At 44.6% G+C, this 13,317-nt stretch overlaps 1 protein-coding gene across 5 annotated transcripts in view; it reads right to left on the bottom strand.

The window, feature by feature from the left end:
* RBM47 (RNA binding motif protein 47) overlaps positions 1-10,400 on the bottom strand; it is a 210,409-nt gene extending 200,009 nt beyond the window's left edge. For 2 of the 5 annotated variants that reach the window (XM_017509877.2, XM_037731850.1), the window contains exons 1-2: positions 10,288-10,400; positions 9,975-10,133 (exon numbers count right to left, since the gene is read on the bottom strand). The gene's annotated coding sequence lies outside the window, so the exon portion shown is untranslated. The other 3 variants (XM_037731848.1, XM_037731849.1, XM_017509876.2) reach the window with 3 other exon arrangements.
* Between the last annotated feature and the right edge of the window lie 2,917 nt (positions 10,401-13,317).

The raw sequence follows: 13,317 nt of genomic DNA, 5'->3' as shown, positions 1-13,317 counted from the left end.
TTGAGATGGAGTTGCCAGGCTGGAATGCAGTGGCGCAATCTTGCCTAATTGTAACCTTGGCCTCCTGGGTTCAAGCAATTCTCCTGCCTCAGCCTCCCAAGTAGCTGGGACTACAGGGGCGTACCACCACGCCCAGCTAATTTTTATATTTTAGTAGAGATAGTGTTTCACCATGTTGGCCAGGATGGTCTCAATCTCTTGACCTCGTGATTCACCTGCCTCAGCCTCCCAAAGTGCTGGGATTACAGGCATGAGCCACCATGCCAGGCCACTACTGCCTTTTTTTTTTTTTCTTTACTGCAAAGAACCTTCCTGGATTCTGTACTACCTTCAAGATGGGTTCTAGGGTCCCGAGGCCTAGTAGCCACAGGATTCTACCAGCAACTGGGGAAGCCCTTTTCAGTGAATTATGGATCTAAACAAGGCAAATGAACGCATAGAGGGAGCTGTGCCTCCAAAGGCCAAGAAAAGCAATTTTGTCAAACCTAGGTAATTGTCCAAAGGAGAGAACAAAAACAAAAGCAAACAAGCATGACAGATGAGAGAATTGTCTTGCCACTCAGTAAAACGCAAGATCAAGTATTTGTACAAAGGTTCTGGGGAGAAATTAAAGACTCAAACAATGAGTCTAGCACTTTCGTTTTGTGCCAGGTCAAGGCAAAAATACCTAATTGAGCTCTACAACCGAGAACAATCTGTATGGAATCCTGCAGCAGCAGCTGGCACTTGTGATAACCTCAAAGCTGAAAAGAGATAGTTAAGAAAATTTGTCTTGACAGTTACTTTCAGAACAATCATTAATTATAATTAAATGACAGTGGTAGAAAAGGTGATAAATGATATGGTAACACAAGTCAGTCAAGTGCAATTATCTGTAGGGCATGCAATTCAGGGTTCAAAACAGAGGGCTATACATTTAGATATAAATCACAAAAAGATTGCCAAAGAGGAGGCTTTGATTTGGAAACAGGGAAGCTCTGAAATTGGGAAGTACTGAAATGATTTCGACATCCCCACATTTGGCCCTGCCTTGAACGTTACTTAGTCATCAGCCGCCATCAAGGACTTGTGGTGGCAGAGAAAATAAACCACAGAAAACATGGCGGCCTCCTGGGAGAGGTCTGGGAGAAAACCCATTCTCATTCAGAAAGGTATGTTCAAGGTTGTATTTCGAGTAAACACTTTCGGTCACACCTGAAATGTAGAAAAAGCCTGTGTGTCTTATTCATTCCACAAATATTTATGGAGTACCTACACTGTGGCAGATGCTGCTCCAATGTGCTTGGGGTATATCAATGAATGAAGCAGATATTTTAGTCAGGGAGAGACAGACAATAGGTCATACGATTACACAGCATGCTGCAAAGTGATAAATACCAGAGAGAGCAGGGTAGGGAGACAGAGGATGCAAGCAGGAAGGAGGAATTGCTGTTTTGACCAGGAGGACACAGAGCAAAGACGTGAAGATGAAGGAGTGAAGCACGGAGATATCTGAGGATGATGGTTCAGGGATCGGGACAGCCAGTGCAAAGACCCTGTAGTATGAATGTGCTGGGCACACCCCATCAAGAAAATGAGTGTGGTTAAAGCAAAGGGAGTAAGCACGTGCATGGTAGGAGGTGAGCTTAAAGAGATGATGGGGCTAGAAATAAAGTCACTCACTGGCTTTTGAGTGAGATAGGGAGACTCTAGAAAGTTTTCGGCAGGGGACTGACCCGATCTGACTTCTGTTTTAAAAGGGTCACCCTGGCCAGGCGAGGTGACTCACGCCTGTAATCCCAGCACTTTGGGAGGCCAAGGTGGGTGGATTGCTTGAGGCCAAGAGTTAGAGACCAGCCTCGCCAACATGGTGAACCTCCAACTCTACTAAAAATACAAAATTAGCTGGGCATGGTGGTGCACGTTTGTAATCCCAGCTACTTGGGAGGCTGAGGCAGGAGAATCACCAGAACCTGGAAGGCAGAGGTTGCAGTGAGCCGAGATCACGCCACTGCACTCCAGCCTGGGTGACTGATTGAGATTCCATCTCAAAAAAAAAAAAAAAAAGTCACTTGGATACTGGGTCAAAAAACGAGTGCGCGGAGAGCAGTGAGGGCAAAGGTGGAAGCGGGGGAGCAGGTAAGCAGATTCTGGAGAACCATCCACCCTTCCATGACTAGCTCTAGCCAATGGAAAAAGGGCAAGACCTTTCATACAGGATCAGGGTGTATGAGAACATGGGCGTTACCATTTAATTTCAGGGTCTGTGTGCCTCCTGCAGTTCCCACCGGAGAAGTGACTCCTAGGTTTCACACTGGGCTTGTTCGAATCACATGAGCTGGCAGTTTCTGTTTACTCATTGGCAAACTGACATATACCTTAAGGTAGATCCGGGAACCCACAATGTGGGGCACCAAGCAAAAGAGGTCCCTAGGCCAAACTACTGTTTGCATCAAATAGGAGGGGCTAACTTATTGGATTTCCCTTTGCTCTGCAAATAGGATTTCACTAGAGGCAATTCTTCCAAGACTTTTTTAGCCACCTGTCCTTCCTCATCTCTTTTCCTTAACTAGGAGTACACCATCAGCCCACCAGAAAAACCACACTGCTGTGGCTCATTCATATTCACCTAAGATTGCCCTTTCACTCTTGGATTTCTTGGTTGACTCTTCCTATTTTTTAGAGGCGAGATCTCACTATGTGACCCAGGCTGGAGTGCAGTGTGGCTAGTCACAGGCGCAATCATAACACACTAAAGCCTTCAATGCTGTCATCGAGCAATGCTCCTGCCTCAGCCTCCTAAGTAGCTGGGACCACAGGCATGAACCACGATGCTCAGATCTTTACTCTCCCTAATTTTGAGAAAATGTGCTTTTCTCCTTCTAATAACTATCAATAAGTTCCTTCTAATAATGACCTAATAAGTTTTTTCTAATTATAAAAAAAATGCACTTTTTTCACCTCATCGTTGCTTATTGGCAACCTTTTAAAGGTCATTAAAGCCGGGCGCAGCAGTGGTGCCTGTAGTCCCAGCTACTCCGGAGGCTGAGGTGGGAGGATCGATTGAGCCCAGGAGATCTGGGCTGTAATGTACTCTGCTGATCCGGTGTCTGCACTAAGTTCGGCATCAATATGGTGACCTCTCAGGAGCGGGGAACCACTAGGTTGCCTAAGGAGGTGTGAACCAGCCCAGGTCGCAAATGGAGCAGGTCAAAACTCCCGTGCTGATCAGTAATGGGATCACGCCTGTGAATAGCCACTGCACTCCAGCCTAGGCAACATAGCGAGACCCCATCTCTAAAAAAAAGAAAAATTTTTTTAAAAAATAAATAAATAAAGGATATTAAAGAACAGACAAAGAGGTATAAGCTTCGTTGTCTTGTTTGTTTGTTTCGAGATGGAGTCTTGCTCAGTTGCCCAGGCTAGAGTGTAGTGATACAATCTTGGCTCATTGCAACTTTCACCTCCTGGTCTTAATGGATGCTCCCACCTCAACCTCCCGGGTAGCTGGGACTACAGGCATACACCACCATGCCTAGCTAATTTTCGTATTTTTTGTAGAGATGGGGTTTTGCCATGTTGCCCAGGATGGTCTCGAACTCCCAGGCTCAAGTGATACACCAGCCTTGGCCCCCACAAGTGCTGGGATTACAGGTGTGAGTGACCGCGCCTGGCCCAGATAAATTTATTTAATCCTTATAACAACCCTGTGAGGTAGGCATTTTATAGTTGGGGAAACTGAGTCACAGAGGTTTCTTGGTTTGTTTAAGTTAACCTTCCTAAAGTCACATGAAATAAGCAGCAGAGCTAAGATTGGAACCAAGACAGTCTATGCTCCTAGCCACGCTGCTACGAAGTGTGAATTTAGTATGAATAGCCATTCTTTCCCCAAAATCCGCATCTTTACTCTAGCTAAACCCCTTTCCTTTCTCTCCAAAGTGACGAAACTTTGCTGATTACCCTAAGAACAAACCAGCCCACAGAGCTGAGCTCTCCTCCATGCCAGCATGCAGCAGCTTTTGCCTGTTATAATCTAACTAAATCCTAAGGTAAAACCACAACCACCTCATTCTTCCCTGGACAAGTCTAAAATGGTAAGATCACATCCTCATGGAGAAATAAGATATTAGCTGGTAGGACATAAAACAAAAAAACAAAAAACAACACAAATATCAGGCCATTGCATTTTCTGTTAATAAGCTGCAGAGCCCCATTGAGTTTTCTGTGTCACCAAACCCTCCCAGTGGTAGTTACACAAAGGCAACTTTGTCTTAAGAAGGCTACTGGGAAGATGGGCCTAATCTTGGCAAGGGCTTGGTGTACCGGGAACCATGTTATTATTTTTAAAACTAAATGACAACACACAAAAAGAAATATTATTTAAGTCATCTTTTCTTTTTTTTTTTTTTTTTTTGAGACAGAATCTTGCTCTATCGCCAGGTTGGAGTGCAGTGGCACGATCTCAGCTCACAGCAACAAGCTCTTCATCCCAGGTTCAAGCAATTCTCCTGCCTCAGCCTCCCGAGTAGCTGGGACTACAGGTGCCTGCCACCACACCCAGCTAATTTCTGTATTTTTAGCAGAGACAGGGTTTCACCATATTGGCTAGGCTGGCCTCGAACTCCCAACCTTGTGATCCACACACCTCGGCCTCCCAAAGTTCTTGGGATTACAGGCTCGAGCCACTGTGCCCGGCCTAAACCATCTTTTCAAAAGTCACAGTAAAAAAAAAAAAAAAAAAAAAAAAAAAAGTCACAGTGCTATTATCCTCACCAACATAAAGCCCTACTTTTTGAAACATGAATGGTTTACTGGAGCTTGCAAGGCTCAAATACACATTTTCAGAATAGGAATCAAATTGATCTAAGAGAAGAATCACCCCAAAAAACCGTGTCCATTTTGTACTTCAGTACTTTTTCTTTTTCTTGGGGCATGTGAAATGCTTTACAAACTCTATTGAGCCACGACTTCGTGCTCTGAAAGGTAGGTACTTTTTATTATAATTTTAATACGCTGGCAGGTACAGGTGTCCTGTTCCATTTCAGCTGCACAATGCCCTGCATTCATTGTATACCCACCCACTGCCCATTGGTACATATACTTAACTCTTGCTCACCCATAAGTGGATTATCCACAGCATCTGGGTACAGGTTGTCTTTAACCCCAGTTGGTGGATACTCAGGAAGTATGAGCAAAATTGACCATTTCTCAAAGCAAAGCACAATCAGCAAGCCAAAGCTGTCAGCAATTCCCCTTTCATTCAACATACGCCCACCAGGAACCCACTATGGCCTTCGTGCAGGGCCACCACGTTCATGAGAACCACAAACAGATTGTATCCCCAAAGACAAACACCGTGATTAGAAGAGGCTGGATGTTGTTTCCTTGATTAATGTGGCTGAGTGTAATCTATAAATAAAGCGTACATTTTGCAGAACCAGGAATCTCCTGAGACCAAAAGATTGATATTTTCCTAAAACACAAAGGGTTTTCAGGGTTACAGTAGCACTTTGTCTTCTCTTGATGCCATCTCCCTGAAATGGCCTTCAGAAAAGCAGAGATTGTGCTTTTGATTTCTAAAATGACTCCACTCTAAAAGCTCTGATAGGGTGTTCCGAAAGAGCTACTAATCACTTCTACGCGATCAGCTTATTTTACAAACACACAAACCATGTACATCTAGACACACCCACAAATCATTTTTTACATAAACTAAGTTCCTATGAAGACAAAAATGGAAGATTCACAACAACAAAAAAGTGTTCCTATTAAATATGTAAGTTACATAAACTGAGCTGTGATTCATTTCTTTTTTCAGGAGTCCTTAAATCACACAGAAAGTAGAGGAAAGGCAAAGAGTAGGAGTATGGTTGAAGGGTTTGCGCCTTTTGTAATCAGTTTACTTTTGGTTGTACCAAGTGATGATTATCTTGAATTCATTCAAACTAGTGTCTATTGCAGTACACTACGAACATCTGAATTACAAAAGGGGAGGAGCCTCCCATTCCCACAGTTGCTAGTTTACCTGCAATACTTTGAGGATATGGATAATCTCCATGTGAGCTTTCTGGTAAATTCCACACTAGGACCACATTCAGAAAGTACCTGTTTCTTGGCTATGTATTCCTCTAGACGCTCTCTCCCTTTCTACTTTCACTGGAAAATGAAAGTTTTCCTTCCCCACAACATTTTCAGAGCAAAAGATAAGAGATCCTTAAAAGAAAGTGGTCATTGACTTCAAGTGGGGGAGATGGCCCCCCCCACTGCCTCTCCCCCCATACAGATACAGACAGAATAGATGGGGAAGCAACTGTGAGAGAAACACAAACAATCAGAACTCGAGCTCAGACAATCTCAGGAGTTTTACCGACAGGATTCAGGGCCACACACAAAAAATGGCAGGGTGCCATTTCCCCTTGAATCTCTCCAGCATAAGATGTTTCCAACAACTTGAAGTGGCAAATTAACAATTAGTTACTGATCATTTCTCTGACAATTCTCTGGAGGCTCCAAAGGCCTCCTATCTTGAAACCCAAGTCATCTCTGCATTACTATTATAGAAAATCTTTACCCAGTTGCTCTTTGAAGCCATTACTCAGAGCAGTAATGCTGTGACTAACACATATCTTTTATGATATTAAAGCAGAAAATCAGCATCATCATTAAGACACAGAGACTGTTTCTAAGACTGAAAGAATATTTCCCCTAAGCAGGCCAGTAGCTGAAACACTGCAATACAACATTTAGGTTGGAATCAACTGTGACAAGCACTTAAAGCTGCATTTAATGTCTTCACTGTAACTTCATAAAAGTATGGCACACAAATTCTACCTTCATTCTGAATGTATCCTTTATTCTAAATCTCATGAATTCCAAACTTAAACCCTCTTCAGGGTAAGTTCCCCTCCCCACCCCGCCACCCCCGCCGGCGAATTATATATCTTCTGGGATAACCAAATCACAGTTCCACTTGAGCCTGGGTCCAATTTTAAGAAAATCTCCCTCCCTTCACCCTTGTATCCATTCCCTGACCTTTTCTGAAAAATCAGGAGACCTAAGGTGTGGAGGTGGAAACTTACTGAAATCGCCAAATGCTTTTCTATAGCAGTGAAAGCTCAATCATTTGGGAAGTGATTTAATCTTGAGCTCCAGAGCAGAACTTGAAAAGCAAATTAAATCCTTTTGTAAGAAAATAATTTCATCTACTTTAACCTAATCTTTAAAAAAAAAAATTATTACCTAGAACAGTAAACCAAATAGTCTAATATGAATGTTCTCATCATGTGAGGAAAAAAAATGTGAGTAGCCTTTAACACTAGCTACAGCAAGTATGTAGAACACGTGCCCAGAAGCATATAGTTCCCTTGCTTTCCGTCTTTATTTCATCCTCAGTATCACCACTGCTTTAGGCAGAATTCTTTCAACAATTTAGTCTAGAGCAGCACAGTGAGTGAAGAGATCAAAAATAAATATGTTGACTATTAAAAATATAGAGATTGACAAAAAATGACGATAAATTCTCAATCCTACAAACTTCTGTAAATGCGAAAACCAGAAGAAAGATAATAAATCTTTAATAATTGATTGATATTCAGAAACTCTTGATCTGATGAATTTCAGCATGGCCTACCTAGTCTGGTAAAGGACAGCAGAACTAGGCTTATTTCCTCATTTGACACATGCTGAAAGTTAATAATGAAGCTAGGTGCTTGGGACATTTCTGAGACCCCATCCTTCCAGTATGCAGTAATTTAAGACAAAGAGGCCAATAGTGTGTATATTAGAACAAAGTGAATGGTAAGGTAGACCAGAAAAAATATTAAAACCTAAACCTTTCTTTTCTTCCTTCTGTTTTCCTTTCACACTGGGCTAGTTTTAGTTCCTTCCAAGACTTCCAATTCAGCAATCTGACAAAGATCATTGTTTAAATGAATAGCAACGCAAACTCCCACAAAGTGTTCCCTTAGCCTCTAGGTTGACTACTTCGGTTTGTCTAGAGGTTGAGTGTTACGCCGCTGACTTTCACCATTTAGAATCGGCACCTGCAGTTCTCACAGGCTCTGGGTCTAAGCGCCAACCTTTTGAGCTCAAAACTTCAGCAATCCCTTCAAGTTGGATTGTCAACCCTTTGCTTCCCCTCCCCTGAGAAATTCGTATGACCTTGCCTTAAAACTTTTAAATACATTTTTTAATCTATATTCCTGCTAGAGAAAACTGAATGAGTCATTAAAATACTACCAGGAAGAAAAAAAGGTTTGATTTTTTAGTTCAGGGTAGTAATGGCCTGTAAGTACCTTGAAGATGGTATCTTCCTATCACTTACGCCTTGGGACAGTACCCAGGAGTGGCTGAACTTTTACCTAATTAAAAAATGAGTCATCTATTTGAAAAAATTCCACTTCCATTTATTTTATCTGATTTCTTAAATATCCGGTTGACTGCTAATTTGTCAGATGTCATAATTCGTCAGTCCTGCCCTTTTCTACGGGTTGAATTTTTAATTTGAAACAACTACACCTCCACCGAGTGTGACTTTCAGAGGTAAATTACTGCAGGAAGACCCCCCTCTGCCTTGGTTAACACTTAAATGAGATGCCTCCCGTCCAGGACGCTTCCCCAAACACACAGTAATAATCTAAGTCTAAAGTCACCTGTGCTTCTGGGCGGTCCAATCATGTATTTTCAAGAGTGAAAAAAAAAAAATCAGTTTCTTTTATGGAAAGAGATTCATCATTAAAGGAAACACGATGAGGCTGACTGTATACGATTATCTGCTTTCCCAGAAGTTGACCCTTTTATTCCCACTAAATATACCGAGAGACAGGAGAGTGATACCATGAGGGATAAGGGCTAAAGAGAGAAGAAAAAGAAAAAATATATATACTTCAAAAATCGGGACCCAAACGTAAGATTAAGGGACAATAGTTAGAAGGACTACCAAAAATCACCTTACCTTTTCTTGTTAAGTTTTTGGAGTCGCCCACTTCAGAAATTAACAACACAGCCCAGGACCAACTTACACAGCTAGGAGGTCACCTACAACATCTTCTCCGCCGCCCTCTTTTTAATGTAAAAACAAAATAAGGAAAGTCCAGCGACTCCCCACCGCGCCGCTTAAAGCAACAGAGCGTTTTAGGCTTAACTCCCAGGCTCTGGGAATTCCAGTGGGTCGGAATTGCTTAACCTTGGAGACCTGCAAAGAGAAAGTCTCCAGGAGGACCGCTCCCCAAACCCCGGCTTCTCTCTATTCCAAGCTGCTCATTCCACAGTGAAGAGCGGGAGCGGCGACCCGAAGGCGGCGGAGCTCTCTGGGGCTCAGCTCCCGAGAGTGGGAGCGCGCGGCGGTTCCACCCGCAGAGCGGCGCCGGGTCCAGGCTGCGTGGGGCGCTGCGCTCGGGAGCGCTCGGCGTCTGGTCTGCGGGCCCTTCCCGGTTCCCTCCCTCTCTCCTCCCGCCGCCCGCCCCCTGCCGAGGCCATCCGCCTCACAGTAGCGAGGTTGTCTCTCGTTTACTCCCTTCCCTTAAACTCACCAAACCAGATTTTTACTCCCAACACCAGCAACTTCCCGTAAATCTGCCCTGAAATTGTATCCTGCTCGCTGAGCCTCGCCTGGCGAAAGGCCAGTGCCACATTCCTGTTGTTTTTTTAGGAGCGCAGATACCTTTGCTGAAGGTTCAAAGAAAATCGGCCTTGATGGGAGAGATTGGGGGCCTTGACCAGACGGACTTCTCTCCCCGCCCCAAAAGTCACATGCCTTTCAGACACCCAGAAGTGGCACCTGCTCCACCTGGGAACGTGTGTCCGGGTCACACACCCGGGCCCCGTCGGGCTGTTCCAAGAAACCCAGCCATGGAGGAATCAGGAACCTGCTGTGGAATCTCAAGCCGATTGGAACCGCCCCGCTCCCCTTCTTCCCCCAAGTAAAGAAGTCGCTGGACGAGGTGGAGTCTCTGCGCCCCCAGCGTACCGGGGGAAAGCTCCCAGGACGTCCTTACCTGGGGACGAGCATGGCTTGGCCGCGCGCAGGCAGGAGCGTCACGCGGACGGGGCCCTGACCTTTGCCGGGGCCTTCGCAGCAGGGCCTGGGGCCTGGGCGCTGCTCGTTCAGAAGTGGCTCATTTTAATGCGCTCTGACCTAAAGTTGCGGCTGGTTTCTAGAAAGGGAACAAAAAACACTGCACTGAGAAACAGCAGCCAAGCCCTTGCTTCACCTTGCCTGCTCTCTGGGGAGTTGGCTCACCCCCACCCCGTTCCCATCCCAAAGAAACCCAGAAGTCCGCAATCTGCGCCCCACCCCCTTCGCCTTACCTGTTTATACAAGAGTTAAGGAGCCTCCCGCATTTCAGTGGAGCGCTAAGCCTGTTTGTAGGCGCGGAATCGGCCAACAGGAATCGAATTCTGTGACTAAACAAACTAGAAGAGGAAGCAGGCACCACCAGGAACCTAAAACACAGTTGTGATTTCGGGTTGCAGTGTCATTCAGCTGAGGGGAAAAAAAAATACCGTTCTCATTGGGCTACCTTAGTAAAAGAATGCTCCAAAAGTAGTTCTTTGCTGGTTGAGTTAACACATGCAAAGAGCTTAGAACGGTGCCTGGCGCCCAGTGTTAGCTGCCGTTATTGTTGTTATTCTTATTATTATTTACATGATGACTTTTTTCCAAAGAAGGGGTGTGTGATCAGAGTTAGACCTGGGCTGTAGCCCCAGCCCTGTCACTCACCAGCTGTGAGGCCTGAGCAAGATATTTAATCTCTCCCAGCCTCAGTTTCTGGAAGATTCTAACGATGGGATTTTTACAAACAGTTTACATTCATTGCTGACAGTCTTGAATACAATGGGAAATAAAGTCCCTGTAAAGGGTAGCCAACTGAATTTCATCTCACTTAAAAGTTACAAGATTGACAGGAGAAATGCAGATAAATTTGCCCACATTCCATGAAGCTCACTAATAGGAAGGAAACTCAGGACCCAGCAATCATCCATCTGCTATGCTTAATTCTCATTTGTATTTTGGCATTTGACCTGGTGTCTAATCCTGGGAGAGTTATTTATCCCAAACTGGGCCAGACAAATAATGATCCTTGCCGTTTGAAAAGTAGTATGGGCTGGGCGCAGTGGCTCAGGCCTGTAATCCCAGCACTTTGGGAGGCGGAGGCGGGCGGATCACGAGGTCGGGAGATGGAGACCATCCTGGCTAACACGGTGAAACTCCGTCTCTACTAAAAATACGAAAAAAAAATTGGCCGGGCGTGGTGGCACTCGCCTGTAGCCCCAGCTACTCCAGAGGCTAAAGCAGGAGAATCGCTTGAACCCGGAAGGCGGAGGTTGCAGTGAGCCGAGATGGCGCCATTGCATTCCAGCCTGGGCGACAGAGTGAGGCTGCATCTCAAAAAAAAAACACAATAAATACTTAGAGAGGTCCTGTCTTCCTATAAAAAAAAAAAAAAAAAAAAAGGAAAAAGAAAAGAAAAACAGTATGAAAGAGAGGAAAATGGTTTTGAAACTCCTCATAAATATTAAAAAGTGATTATTGGAGGCTAAAATGTTATCAGTGCCTCCACCCTTTGTCCTCCATTTAACTTCACATTTAAAGAAAGAAATCATAATCTCTTTCCATTAATGAAGCCCTTTCTACTTTATGGAGCATTTTCACCCTTCTTATGTTATCTGATCCTTACAAAATGATCCTATGAGCTATTAGCTATTTTGTCCCCATTTTGCAGATGAAGACACAGATCACACAGGTTAAGTTTAAGTCCAAGGACTGAGTGGTGAGGCCAGGACTGGTTCTCAGTTCTAGTTAAATGTAAAAGCAGCATTTGCCACCTTTGGGAAAAATGATTCCTTAAAACCAGCAAAGAACTCTGAAACATTTTAAATGCTTCTGATCTTTTATCTTCCCATGAAGCAAAATTTAACCCAGACAAATTCAACATTTCCTGCGTTTTAGGTTCATTTCTTGTCAATACCAGCCAGCACAAACTGTGAAGAGCAGGCAGTGGGACTCTCTTAGCTACGTTTCCTCACCATACCTAAGGGTTGACACTGCCAGGCACAAACAAGGGCTCCACCTGCTTAAGACAACTCAAAAACCTAGCTTCACATTAGCCTGAAATTTTCTTTTCCAGAAGTATCTGGATTATCGCCTCAAAAGTCTCACTGTCAGAGACTGTCTGAGCTGAAGGATTCAAGAGAGAACAGTCTCACTGGGCGCAGTGGCTCACGCCTGTAATACCAGCACTTTGGGAGGCCGAGGCAGGCAGGTCACCTGAAGTCAGGAGTTCCAGATGAGCCTGGCCAATGTGGTGAAACCCCATCCCTACTAAAAATACAAAAATTAGCCAGGTATGGTGGTGGGTGCCTGTAATCCCAGCTATTTGGGAGGCTGAGGCAGGAGAATCGTTTGAACCCAGGAAGCAGAGGTTGCAGTGAGCCAAGATTGCACCACTGCACTCCGGCCAGGTGACAGAGTGAGACTTTGACTCAAATAAATAAATACATACATACATAAAATAAGGCCGTGTGCAGTGGCTCATGCCTGTAATCCCAGCACTTTGGGAGGCTGAGTAAGGCAGGTCACCTGAGGTCAGGCATTTCAGATGAGCCTGGCCAACGTGGTGAAACCCCATCTCTACTAAAAATTAAAAAATTAGCCAGGTGTGGTGGAGGGTGCCTGTAATCCCAGCTATTCAGGAGACTGAGGCAGGAAAATCGCTTGAACCTGGGAGGCAGAGGTTGCAGTGAGTCCAGATCGAGCCACTGCACTCCAGCCCAGGTGACACAGTAAGACTTTATCTTAAATAAATAAATAAAATAAAATAAAAGGAGTTTGAAAGTGTGGAGGTCGGTGACTCCAGGTGAACTGGAGTTGGAGTCAGGGAAAACTCCTGTTGAGGCGGCTCAGGCTCCACATCAGGAAGAGAGTCCTCATCTCAGAGACTGTCAGTTACTGTCTCTCAGATGTGGCCTAGCACTTCTGCTCCTTCTTCGGTTTTGCCCGCTGACATCTATGAAATGGATATATCCTTTTTTTTTTGAACCCCATATTCACTGGAGAAATGGATATAATTCTTGTTCCTATTTCTCACTGGCCTCCCAGGAACATGACAAAAATAGATTTTTCTGGCCAGGTGAGGTGGCTCACACCTGTAATCCCAGCACTTTGGGAGACCGAGGAGGGCAGATCACCTGAGGTCAGGAGTTCAAGACCAGCCTGGCCAACATGGCAAAACCCCATCTCTACTAAAAATATGAAAGTTAGCCAGGCATGGTGGCAGGCACCTGTAATCCAAGCTACTCAGGAGCCTGAGGCAAGAGAATCACTTGAACTCGGGTGAC

Source organism: Cebus imitator, unplaced genomic scaffold, assembly GCF_001604975.1.
Source record: "Cebus imitator isolate Cc_AM_T3 unplaced genomic scaffold, Cebus_imitator-1.0 Scaffold425, whole genome shotgun sequence".
Lineage (NCBI taxonomy): Eukaryota > Metazoa > Chordata > Mammalia > Primates > Cebidae > Cebus > Cebus imitator.
Note: the sequence above shows the minus strand (reverse complement) of the source record. Positions and strands in the feature narration are given on the sequence as shown.